The 12,370-nt window shown below is 30.1% G+C and overlaps 1 protein-coding gene and 1 pseudogene across 1 annotated transcript in view; one reads left to right on the forward strand and one right to left on the reverse strand.

The window, feature by feature from the left end:
• LOC118182431 (uncharacterized) overlaps window positions 1-12,370 on the reverse strand; it is a 61,765-nt gene that overhangs the window by 23,707 nt on the left and 25,688 nt on the right. The window lies entirely within an intron of this gene.
• Window positions 6,348-8,976, forward strand: LOC146998187 (maleylacetoacetate isomerase pseudogene; annotated as a pseudogene).

The following is a 12,370-nucleotide window of genomic DNA, read 5'->3' on the forward strand; positions in this document are numbered from 1 at the left end:
GAATGAAATTAAACTCAACTCAAAAAAAGAATTTCAGTTTTAAAAGCTCTGTTTGTTTCTGCATTTCTTTTCTGAATCTAAAACGATATGAACGAACTCGAAATGTTTAAAAAAAAAGGAAAAATTAAAAGCAGAGGTACATACAGACAAATTTGCAACCTATATTTGTTACTACAAAATTTTATCGCAATCATTAGAATTTATTCTAAATGCAGACCACAGCGTACTCAAGAAATGGAATTAGAATTTATCTTATCGGTTAATTATAAGAGTTAGACGACCCACTCGGCACTCGCTGCCCGTCTGTCAACTGGATCGACTCCGCACGGACTGACTAACTCGCACATCTCGAGGCACACGCGGACCAGCCGGGTTTATATAGCTTTCGGCTTGTGTTCGAGCACATTCTGGGCTAAACCGGTAAGAATTCGTTCCAGAAAGTTTTCCATCCATCCATGGCCTATCGCCAATTTTGTCGCCAAATGGGCGATTTCTCGCCAAATGTGGCAACCCTACCTTCCCTTGCCATTTTATGGCTACCCTAAAACTGCTTTGCGGAGAAGCCATCTTACCGCGCCTGTACATTTCGTAACAGTATGACAGTTAATTTATCGCACATTTAATTTAGACATTTAGCGAAAATTATCATATCGCTCAGGCATTTAATTAAAGAAAATTATTATGCATTCTCAAATAAATACAAATTGGTGGTGTCATTTGCGCTTTCAAATGAGAGAAAAAAGTATTTAATGCATGTATATTACAAGAGCTACCGAGCTGGTGATATCTACTGGTAATGTAGAAAAGTTTTAATATTGTAATTTTACGTGTGGAAATTTTAATTTCTTTATTAATATGTATAGATAATTAATATTACGTAGTACTGTAGTACTTCTTTCAATCATTGAAAAGCTTAGTAATCTTTATAAACGTGTTTAATAATGTTTACACAGCATTAATATGAAACTGTGTATGTTGAGTGACTCATGTGAGTGACTCATGCGATCACAAAGCGACGCATGCGCAGTTCATACTTTCTGGCACTCTTATTAATTTTATCTGCCACTTGGGAAAGGTATTTGCTTAAATGAGTTCTAAAAATTCATTAATGTTTATGATTGAATTTTGTTTCAGATAATTTTTCATACGTATTTCTTCTCTTTCAAAGTTATAATAATTTTTATGTAGGGTATTACTTCAAGGTTTAGGAGAATTATTAGGATTTCAAGGATTTGTGAATATTATTAGGATTTCAAGGATTTATGTAGGGTATTATTTTAAGGATTCCGCAGAACTGAAACGACTGAAAAATAAAAGACATATAATAATTTTTATGTAGATTTCTTGGAACATGAATATTATTTCAAGGGTTCCACAAAAGTAAAAAAACTGAAAAAAATAAAAGATGTGTAATATTTTTCATGTATAGTTTCCTGAGAAATGAATATTACGAGTATTTCAAGAATTCCGAAAAAAAGAAGACTGAAGAAATAAAAGATGTATAATAATTCTTATATGGTTTTCTTGAGAGATGAATATCATTTCAAGGATTCAAAAAGTTCAAAAAATTGAAATAGTAAAAAATGCATGCTCAAAGGGGCGTTTTTGTAACGTTTTGTGTGTTACCTTTATTTATATAATATCATATTCTTCGCACTTAAACCACATAAATTTCAGTTCAACAGATATGCTTAAAAACAACATATAATTAAAATTTCCTAGAGTCTTACGCGTTGGAGAAAAAAAAAAAAAAAAAAAAAAAACTTTTTCGTACAGTATCGCCATTGCTCGCTTTGAAATCGTTGAATTTTCTAATAAAATTTCGTTAAAATTTTACAAAATATGAAATAGTTAACAAAATAAATTCGAAACTCAAAATTTGGTCTTCTGGGTGCCCATGTTCGGGTGGAGGATTACGTTATTTAGAATTTGATGGCTCTAGGTATCGTCATTTTTTATAATGCGAAAAACATACATACATTCATACAAATTCTTCATTATTTAACTTCTTTAATTATGATACAAAGCGATAATATTTAGTGGCAACAATTTAAACTATGATAAGCCGTTTATAGTGAACCGACGTAAAATGTCGTTTCGAGAAGCTTTGTTGAATGGCAACACCCTGGTGTAAGGCGGTAATAAGTGCTCTATTTGAGGCAATGTCAACACACTGTTTTCAAATAGCCGAATTTGTTGGTGGGTAAAGTATTGATAACTATCACAGCAAATATTATCTTTCTAAAAGAAACTAACATTCTTAGAAAAATACATAGTAATACCAGCATTACTCTATCATTACTCTATCTAATAAGATATCTTCATTTCTACTCCCCTGTAAAATTCTTGCCCATTCTTATTATTCTCTCTGCTATTCCTTAGGCCTCGAATTATCCATCAATAATTAGGGAAGATAAATGTGCAGCTGACTCAGGGAAATCGTAGACAGAATGCAACTTCGTATTTGCTTCGCTGGGATGGATCGCTTCTTGTATTAGGCCGTCATAACGTTCAAGGGGAAAAGTTAGGCGTGACTTAACAGCTAGATTACGGGGGTGTGTCTTTATTAGTAAGACGAAAGCAATACGTATGTAGTCAAAGAGAGAAATTACGAAAATATTTTCAAAATTTTCAGAAAGTGGTGCTGAGAAATTAGGGGGGGGGGAATGCTCGAGAAAATACGGTAAATATTGAGTCACACATCTTTAAAGTTATGCAATCGTCTAGCTGTCAGCTAAATATCAGTGGTTGGTTCCCAGCTCGAGTCCCGGTAAACGAGCTAACTGCATGGGAACTTCCGCCATTTTCTCGTTGGGCAATGTGAGTAGGAATTAGTTTCCCTCTTGGTTTGTCACACAATCGAAATAAACAATAGTTTTTGAAGTCGGAAGTAGCATTCGAATCATACTTTGTGTAAGGATATCTGTTTAAAAATTTCGTGAAACAGCATTTCTGTTACACGGCGTTCGAAAAATTAAATAAATAGGAAAATATAGAAAGCTTCTAAGCACGCTTAACAACACTGGACTTTTACAATACGCTTACCTTTATAATTTATGTGAAAGCGGGAAAAAGTGTATAACATACTACCATGACTGCAATCACAGAAAACAATACCTATTTTGCAAATACAGCTGCTTGCATGCAATATTATAGTAGTATCCTTGGAAGAACGTATTATAAAAAACCACTTTATAACCTAAAAATGAAAAATAAAATGGGCTTAGAAGTGTTTTGATACGAAACTTAAAGTATTACGTGTTTCTTTGACGCATATCAGAACTGATATGCCTGTCTATTACATTGTTAGTTGTTTTCGAAAAAGGGGCTTGTAGGATTTTTATCTTAGAAATGTCTCGAGATGAATGTTTCTTCAGATATGGTTGAAAATTTTATTAAAAGCGTTTCAACATAATGGCTTCAAGTATTTTGCAAAATTAAAAATCCAGCTTATTTTAAGGTTTTATATATATATATATATATATATATGTCTCAATTTTAACACACATAAGCTTGTAAGTTAATTAATTCATCTTCTGGCCATTTGCGTATATTATGTACATTCCTTTTTTGTTCATCTTATTGTACCTTCTGATCTTCTGTAAATACTTTTTCAACTTTTATATATAATAATTTTTTGCAAAGATTGGATTCTGTTTATTTAAGTTTATAAATATTGCTTTGAATTAACTTAACTAAAAGCGAGGGTGTCGGGGACAGTTTACTCAAGTAAGAAAATAATATACTCTAACAATAATATCTCAGGTTTATATGTCTCAATTTTAACATACATAAGCTTGTAAGTTAATTAATTCATCTTCTGGTCATTTGTGTATATTATGTACATTCCTTTTTTGTACATCTTATTGTGTGATCTTCTGTAAATACTTTTTCAACTTTTATATTTAATAATTTTTTGCAAAGATTGCATTCTGTTTATTAAAGTTTATAAATATTGCTTTGAATTAACTTGACTAAAAGCGAGGGCGTCGGGGACAGTTTACTCAAGTAAGAAAATAATATACTCACTCTAACAATAATATCTCAGGATATTAAAAAAGTTTTTAAACTTAACGGAACTACTACTTTCGTAATAAATTCTATATAGTACATTAACTTAAATTCATTTCACTTAACATATAGCTACTTGGCTTAAACTCAGAATACCTAATACCAGTTTGACATCATACGAGTAAATCTTAGGTGAAACACCTTCGCATTTATTAATTATCGTTAACTGATCAGGGGAGGGTTTGTTCCCCTTGAAAAATCAACCAATTTACGATCAATGACGATATTTACTTGATTTCTTTTTCATTTTTTAAAAGTTTTCATTTTCAATTTTTTTCCTGATTAATATTTGGTGTTTCTTTTTAAAACAATTTTCAAGATTCATTTTGAAATGCTTATAAGTTACTTCATTCAAATAAAATTCTACTACCTTTCTCATAGGATATACTCAATAATCCATTAGTAAATAAATTATTATTTTATTACTTTGCAGCTTTTGCACAAGTATTAGGCAATTTATTACTATTAATTTATTAACTTCAATCTTTGATATATATATTAGGCTTTTCATGCTCAATCTCTTAAAACATTATGAATATTATACTAATTGCAATTTTCACTTTGTAAAAATTATAAAATAAACTGGATTTATAATTTTCACGAAGTTTCCTTAAAATGGCAGCTTGGATTATAAAACTAAAAAATTTTTATAAGCTTGATCTCTTAAGATTTGCGTGTACGAATTTAGAAGACGATAAGACTTGACCATACTAGTGATGTTTTCGAATGTCTAGAATAAGACAGATTATTTGCCACATATAGTTTGAACTATGAGTGACGCTCACGTAGAGGAGAAATAATATGTTTTTTTATATCTTCCTTCCAGCTATGTAAACCACAATGGAACAAATGCGTTTAATTTCAGATATGTGGGTCGTTCTTTTTCGTCAGTTCTTTCCCGGACACCCTGCATATATATATATATATTGTAACCAAAAAAAAAAAAAAAAAAAAAAAAAAAAACATACTCACCTTGGACTAAAGAATTGGTAATAATAAAATGTACATATTTTCCAAAAGCAATAAAAAAAACATACTCACCTTGGACTAAAGAATTGGTAATAATAAAATGTACATATTTTCCAAAAGCAATAAATTTTTGTGAAAAAAACGAGAAAAGAAAACTACTCTAATTTTGAAATTTAGAACTAGTGTGTTGTTGTTATTAATCTCGCTTGTGTGAAATCAGAACAAACCCAGGAAATTCATCGTTGCTGGGAGGCAAGATTGCGCCTCCTGTCGTTAGCAAAAGGCTTATGCACCACACAGGTGGCAATACGAATTTACTCAGTCCCCGCTCCATTTTTAGGGAAACACACCCGGGGGGGGAAGAGATCCGAGGATCTTCAACTCCTCTTTCCCTATCACTAACCTCTCGAGAGGACGTTCAACTCGCCGCATATATTGAGTATCCCCATGCAGCACAGACACTATACATTTACAAACACCCATGAATTCTTCGGGATTTGAACCTGGGCTCTTCTGTAGGGTAGTCAGATGCACTAACAACTATCCCGGTTGGGTGACTAAAATAACAAGTATTCAATAAATATTGCCATTACTTATTGCTTACAGCACTTAGTAGGGTTTTGGTTTAGAACTTTTCCTTTGTTTTTATGTATGATTTTTCAAATAAAGTTATGGAACTTTGTTTTAACATACTGAAACCTAATAACTATTATACTAATTAGAATTTTTGCTTTAACGGGGAAGAAATAAAGGTCGTATTTTACTTTTACAAAATCCTCCACCAATAGTTTTAAAGCTATCAGAACTTCCAATATCCATACTTAAGGAAATAAAAGATACAAACACGTTATGAATTTGTATATAGCGTGTACATTTACTTATTTATACATTTTTAAATTGCATTATAAATGAATACATATGCATTACATAGCAATGCGTATTCTATAAAGTTTCTCAATAGTTGGATATCGCATTTAAGAATTTTTAAAGACTTCAAGAAATCTAGTGAGCATGTTGTGGATCATCTTTCAAAGGAAAGAATTATTTTCCTTAAACTGGTAGTAAGGAACTAAAAAGTAACAAAAACTAATATGATAAGCTCTAATTTTTCGTTTTTAGTGGATAAGATATAAATTATAGATAAAAGTCAAATAAAGAATAACATCAGACAGTCGCTGAAAGATGAAAGAACATTTGTGATGATAAGCAGCATCGATTCCAGGCAAATCGAACACGTGTCTTCACGACAAAGAATGTAATATCTGTAAGCTGCTTTCTTGATAATCAAACATAAACCTGAACTTATCTGCTTTGGTACAGCTCAGAATACTATTAATAGCATTTCTTATTCTGTTACAAAATATTATTAATTTCATTTAACTGTTACAAAATGGCGCAAAGTAAACCAATTCTTTATTCTTGCTATAATAGTTCATGTTTGTGGCGCGTGAAAATAGCACTGCATCTAAAAGGAATTGATTACGAATACAGAGCTGTAAATTTATTAAAAAATGAGCATCTGCGAGGCGCTTTCTTGAGTTTGAACCCTGCTCGTGAGGTACCAGTTCTTGTTGTTCCTGATGGTGAAGTTTTTACTCATTCTGTTGCCATTTTAAAATATCTAGAAGAGCTTACACCAGTTCCTTCTCTTTTGCCAAAGGATGCTTCTACAAGAGCTAAAGTTCGTGCCTTGATAGACTCAATAGTTGCTGGAATACAGCCATTATAAAATACGAAATGTTGAAATATGTTGGAGAAAAAAGCGATTCTTGGGCCAAACATTGGGTGGAAGATGGTTTCAAAGTTGTGGAAAGTATTTTACGGAAGACACATGGAAAATACTTTGTTGGTGATACTATTACAATGGCTGACCTATGTCTAGTGCCACAAGTGTTAAATGCATTGCATTTTAACCCTTTGTCGCGCGCGATATTATTTTAATAATTTTTTAACTAAAAACTCTAGAAATTGAATATTATGATCCTAGAGACAAGTAATATATGAATTAAAAAAAATCTACTCTTGCCCATTGTTCTGTGGGTGGTGGTCGCACTGTGAAAGCACCGCGCGTCTAGGACTTTGAAACTTACTGATGTAGTAGGGAAAAAAAAAAAAAAAACTTACCATGTTTCGCGCGCGTTTCTAATAAATGACGAAATTTACGGATTTAAAAAAAAAGTATGTAAGAATTGCATTATATATAATTTTTGTACATTATTTCACAAAGTAAATCGTCAGAAAAAATTAAAAAATAAACATTTATGTATTTTTTCTATAGCAGTGAAAATATAAGTACCTACATAATAAAGACATTTGGATAAATGGTTTAAAAAACTCAATAAAATAAGGATAAAAAAGAACTCGGTGTTTTTTTTTTAAATTTCAAAAAGCAATTTTTTTTTTGTGACACTGTTCAAAGCATGTTTTGTCTTTTTGGTACATGCATAGACCCACACTGCACGTTTCGCACATACATCTTGTTCTATGAGGTTTCTTCCTTGTGCTACAAAATGTACACTGCCTGGATTTAAATTTTACTGGTATATATCCAGCGTTATTTAGTTTCTTTTCATCTGGCACATGAAATTTGTGGTTTTTTATGTTAATGGGGGGGGGGGCTTGGTCTTTTTGGCTTTGTACGGATCTTTCGTTTCCCATTCATACTTATTTTATTCGTATTTCACCCCAAAATATTCAGAAAATATTTTTAATTTAAATAAAACTTTTACGCAATTTCTATTTTTAATTATAGCAAAGTATATTTACATTAAATTTAAACCACAGGAAATAATTTATAAAATCACAATACTAGCTTGGGGAGCAAGTGTGTTGATGTCAGAGAAAGGTATTTGGAAAAGAAAGACCTTTTTACTGGGCAGCTGCATGTATTGTTTAGTAATAAAATAACTCAGTGGTTTCAAAGCCCTTTATCTATATCCGAGTAAAAATAAACATTCCTATTTAAAAAGCAAGCGAACGCCATTGAGAAGCAAACGCCAGTGGTTTCAAGGCGCGATTACCGAGCCTCTAGAGGATTGTAAGCATTGTGACACAATGCTCTAGTGGCGCAGTGGTCGTGCCCTGAAACCACATAGCAAATGCCATACATAAAGAGGTTTTTTTTTATATATATGCAGTTTAATTACTGCGATTTTTTATTGTTTATGATAGAAATTATGATGTGCGATGACTAACTTTTGAAATTTAAAGTTGTTAATATTAATAAAAGGAAGTTATTTTGTCTCATCGAAAACGAATTTTAAAAGGCATCCGATCTGAAGTATTAATACCTAAAACATATATGATTCTACAGTCATTTTGTGTTATTTAGATGTAAAAGGTCAGTAATCAATTCATTTTCACTCAAAATTTTCGGAAAAAAGAGGAGAAAAAAATTTGGAAAATGGTGGTTTCAGGTCGCGACCACCGCGCGTCAAAGGGTTAAAGTAGATATGTCAAAGTTTTCATTGATTGATGCTATATCATCAGAGTTAAGTAAGTTAAAAGAGTTTAAAGATAGTCATCCATTAAGACAACCTGACTGCCCTGATGTGCTTAAAGCTTAACATTTTTTTGTTAGAGTTGTGTAAAATAAATAGTTTGATTCTTCATAGTTGTTTCCCTAGAGAGATTCCTTGTTTTTCCAAAGAAACGTGTAGCAATTATACTTTTCAATTAGTTGGAAATACGTACGTTGGTTGCTAAATTGAGTTTGATTTGCTAACTTTGATTACGAGAGGTTTCTTTTCAACATCTGCTGTTCATAAAATTTTAAAAATTGGTGCTATAATAAGAAACTAATTATCTCTAGCTAAAATCATAACTGTAACTATAAAAAGCATCTATAGTTGTAACGGTGTTGCAAAAATTCTTATAAGGAAAACAATTTTATTTATTTTTTAGCTTCATTTCAGTAATGTTTTGCTTTTCGGTTACCAAAATTAAATAAAATAAGTCATCATCAAATCGAGAAAACATATTGATGAAAATGATAATTATGATAATTTAATTACTACTAATCAGTTTATATTCATTAAATTAATTCGTTATTTCAGTTTATGAAATTTAAAAAAAGCCATTTTAATTTCAGACAGAAACATTTTTAGAATACCAGATGTTAGTTGAAGGATTAAACATTATTTTTAATTTGATTTGAACTTAGAAAATTGTAACACTTACTGACAGTTCAACCCTTTTTGATTAAAATTTTCATTAATATTTTAACTTTGTTTAAAATTTTTGTATGATTGACATGATTTCTCTGAAACCGTTGGTCATTTCAAGAAATTTTGAACAATTGTACAAACTCTGTGTGATTGTAAGTTGACAACTATAAAACTTTTATCACAAAAATTTAGGAATGACGTTTATGTTAAAAAATAGTCAAATTTGGGATTTTGAAGAATAAAAATTATATTTTTAAGAAAATATAGTTACATTATTTTTAATGCATGTCATATTTTAACACTACATTACTTTTCTAATTTGAAAATAGAAATGGCCTAAAAATAATAATTTGTGTATCCTGAATGCTACATGCAATACATACTAATATTTTATGTGGTTGAAATTTTAAATGTTTTAATACCTGATATATGAAGAACAAATTTAAAATCATAGAAAATAAATGTGATAACAAAGATATCGAAATAAGTGTACAGAATTTTACACCCATAAGCCAGTTAATTATTAAGATATTAAGCTTTAAAATGTTTCATAGTTTTGTAGTATTTTAACATTTAAACAAGACTTTAATTCCTTAAATAAGTATTTAAAATAAAACGTAAAAGATATCGAAATATTGCTATTAAAACTGCTATATAATTATCATTATCATTAGAGTTTTATCTTTTATGCACATTTCAGCCTTCAGTACGGAAAAGAATCTTCTAAACCGTGCATATCAAAATCGCAAATCTTTCATTGCTATTTTTTCCCATAACATCGGACATTTTCTAAAATTTATTTTTACTACTTGGTACATTTAGTTATGCAGAAATGTACTATTTGGTACATTATTTATGCAGAAATGTAATTAATAATGTTATAATAGATTCAGATTATCAATATATTGTTACATGTGTTTGCAAGAAATGTGATATTGAGCGATTGTAAAATCTGAAGCGTTTACCTGAATTTTATAGGCTGGAAGAATTTATTAGCCTTTAAATGCAACTCTGTCTGTCATATATAGCCAAATGATTTACAGATGCAATTTTTCAGCACCATCAAAATTGTAAATAACATTTAATTTTAATTTTTTTTAATAAAGATTGATCAAATGTAGTACGCTATAAATCTATTCCTGTATAAAAAATGTGAAAGTTCATACAAAAGTTCTATTATTATTTTTTATAAGGAGAAATATTTACTCTTACTATACATATCGTATATAAACTAAATAAGAATTGTAAAAATTCCGAACTTTATAAATAGAACTTTGCCGGAGCACAAATCGGCAAGATATTGTATAACTCAGGGATAGTGTTTTCCTAATTTTGCATAAAATAATTACCCATTGCTTCCTAACAAAAACACGTCTAATGCAAATTTGAAGTGTAGAAGTAAAATGCCATCTAAATAAAAATTTTAAGTAAAAGAAGAAATGTATAAATGTTTCAATTAATATGCTGTTACAAGATTGAAATGTTCAGTTTCCAGAACTCAGTTCGTATAGACTATTTTATATACTGTTATGATATTATTCTTTAGGAAGAACTTTGGATGGAAATAGTAATAGCAGAAGATGGATATTACTTGTAGTTATGAGTAGTATATAGCTTCTCGAATTGTCTGTAAAATTGGGATATTAAAAAAAACTGAAAGCTTTCTATTTTATATTACGCCCAAAGGGGCGTTTTTTTAACGTTCTGTGTGTTACCTTTATTTATTAAATATCATGTTCTTCGCACTTAAACCATAAAATTCAATTCAAGAGCAATATTATAAAGTGATTTTAAAAGAGCATATCTTTAGAATTTTCGATACACTGTCTCGTGCGCTGGAGATAAAAATGGTTTTTTTTCGTAGTGTTGCCATTGCTTGCATTGAAATCGTTGAGTCTGTTTACCAAAAATTAGTTAACGTTTTACATAATATAAAATAGGTAATGAAACGAATTCCAAATTAGGGCTTCCAGATACCTATATTCTGGTGGAGGATTACGTTATCCAAATTGGATGGCTCTAGGTACCGTTGTTTTATCACAGTGCGAGAAACATACATACATTCATGTAGATTTTTCATTATTTAATTTCTTTAAATATAATGCAAGGCGATAATATTTGGTGGCAACAATTTGAAAAGCGAAACGCCGCTTATAGTGAACCAACGCTAAATGGCAAAGCGAAATCAATAGCTCTTCTGGGCAAATTGCCGCTTTTGGGCTAATATTTAATCTTCTGTCTCTAATTTTTAAACAATAAGTTATTTTTAGGTTCTGAAAAATAAATTAACGTGTCGAAAATAATATAAATAAGTAATCGATACGAAAAAGAGGAAAACAACGGGCATCGAATTTCCTATTTTATGGCGTTGCTTTATTTTGCTCTTTAAAACTCAATATATATAAATTTTAAAAAATTTAACTTCTAAAAAAAGCTTTCATTTAAAATTAATAAAATAGTTAATGAACTAAATGTAGAAAAGTAATTTATTATGCAGTTTAATGGGAACAAGAGATTAATTAATTCTCTTTCAAAATTCATCTGCAATTTTATATCACTAATAATAAAAGCACGAGGCGGCTTTGATAAATTTATGGAGATAATAGCTTATATTTTTGGTACTGCAATTCGAATAGCAAATTTTGTTATATAAGCGCCCAAGCTTTTATTATTCATGATAAAAATTCGTAGATGAATTTCGAAACAAAAATTATTTTATATCTGGTTCCCATTCGATTACGTGATAAATTATGTTTTCCTTTTAGTCCGTTGATTATTTTGTGAATTTTTAAATAAAATGTTTCCTTTTATTTTATTTTCTTCTATTTAGTCTCAATGCCAAGTTTTCAATAAATTTATTCAACTAAAAAACTGCTTTTCAACAATGAAAAAAATTTTTTATTTTAGTTCCAATAATTGCATTACGAAAAAGGGGTAAACAAAATCGAGGAGTTTCCTCAAATTCGCCAAAAATTCGGAAATCGCTTTAAAAATGTCACATAAACTTCACTTAAAAGTTTTTTTCTCTCTATCCCATGTTGTGAAGAGTAAAATTTGAAAAATTTTGGTTTGTTCATTCATAAGAGGTATGTATGAAAAACTTTTCAACATTAAAATCTCAAATGAATTTTGACACAAAGCACTTCACCATATTTTGTTCTTGT

The sequence above is a fragment of the Stegodyphus dumicola genome, chromosome 3 (genome assembly GCF_044657685.1).
Source record: "Stegodyphus dumicola isolate Sdum_Otavi_A_Nest chromosome 3, ASM4465768v1".
Taxonomy (NCBI): Eukaryota; Metazoa; Arthropoda; class Arachnida; order Araneae; family Eresidae; genus Stegodyphus; species Stegodyphus dumicola.